Source organism: Mus caroli, chromosome 10 (genome assembly GCF_900094665.2).
Source record: "Mus caroli chromosome 10, CAROLI_EIJ_v1.1, whole genome shotgun sequence".
In the NCBI taxonomy this organism is placed as follows: domain Eukaryota; kingdom Metazoa; phylum Chordata; class Mammalia; order Rodentia; family Muridae; genus Mus; species Mus caroli.
In genome coordinates this window covers 25,628,466-25,629,669 of record NC_034579.1, presented here as the reverse complement: position 1 = coordinate 25,629,669, position 1,204 = coordinate 25,628,466, and the positions used below count along the sequence as shown (strand labels likewise).

The following is a 1,204-nucleotide window of genomic DNA, read 5'->3' as shown; positions in this document are numbered from 1 at the left end:
TTGAGTGGTTGTTCCCATCATCCATATACAGATCTTAAATTTCACATAATAATGCAATGCATACTACAGACACATATAATAGATAAAATATCCTATAGAATATTTATGCAAAGATATACATAATGAACTTACACACTGGAGCCAGGTTATGACTAACTGGAAACTCGTTGGTCTAGGCATGCTTGGTGAGGGTGCATAGGACAGCAATGCAGCAGGTTCACAGGGTAATCGAAGCCTACACAGTTGGCAGTGTGTCTTGGAGACAGTGAGACTGTCACACTAACCAGGTTAGCACTATACAAGTACCACTTGGCAGCAGGGCAGAGCTGTGGGAGCTGAGATGTTTCCCCACACCACCTCAACACCACTGTACTAACCACAGCTCAGATGAGAAGGGTGTAGTCTCCCTAGAAACCCTGCTGCAGCCTGGACAGTGAAGTGCTAGGGCACCGGGAAGACTTTATAACTGCAGCTCCTTCTGGATTCCCCAGAGGATATCTGCACTCTTCTTCAGGCCGGCCTCTTCCTCAGGAGTCAGTGTCACCTTCACAACATCCAAGATTCCATTTTGTCCCAGGATACATGGGACACTGAGGAAGACATCATCATTGATTCCATAGAGACCCTTAATCATGTGGAAATGGGATGAACCCGCCTACGGTCCTTCATTATGCTCTTGGCCAAGTTTGCCACAGAGAGGCTAATGGCTTTCAGCTTGATCACCTCGTAGGCACTGTCCACCACTTGCTTGTGAACCTCCTTCTACCGCTCCTTGTCTGCTTCAGTGCCCAGTTCTGGGTTCAGAGACTTCAGGGAGATGCTGGCATCATTCACACCACTCCACACAGGCACTCTGGAGTCGCCATGTTCTCCTAGGACCCAGCCATGACAGCTCAGCGGGCGAACCCCCAGCCTTTCTCTCATCTGCCAAGTCCTTTGTTAAGATACTGATGGCACAAGCCATGCCAATAGCACCAATCACAACAACTGTAATCTTGTTCTGGGGAACCTGTTCTTCCTAAGAAGATTCACAATCAGCTGGTCCTTCAGGGTTTCCATCTTGGACTTTGAATCTTTTGAGACTGCTAATGCATGATGGGGGGCGACAGCGGTAGGCAGCAGCAGCGTGGCCTGGACTCGGCCACAGTGGCTCCAGCACCACTCATAAGTTTCTTTAGCATAGAATTCTACTCCCTAACTGGTA

The 1,204-nt window shown here is 48.5% G+C and overlaps 1 pseudogene; it reads right to left on the bottom strand.

The window, feature by feature from the left end:
* Positions 1-460: 460 nt before the first annotated feature.
* On the bottom strand, positions 461-924 carry LOC110303463 (annotated as a pseudogene).
* Between the last annotated feature and the right edge of the window lie 280 nt (positions 925-1,204).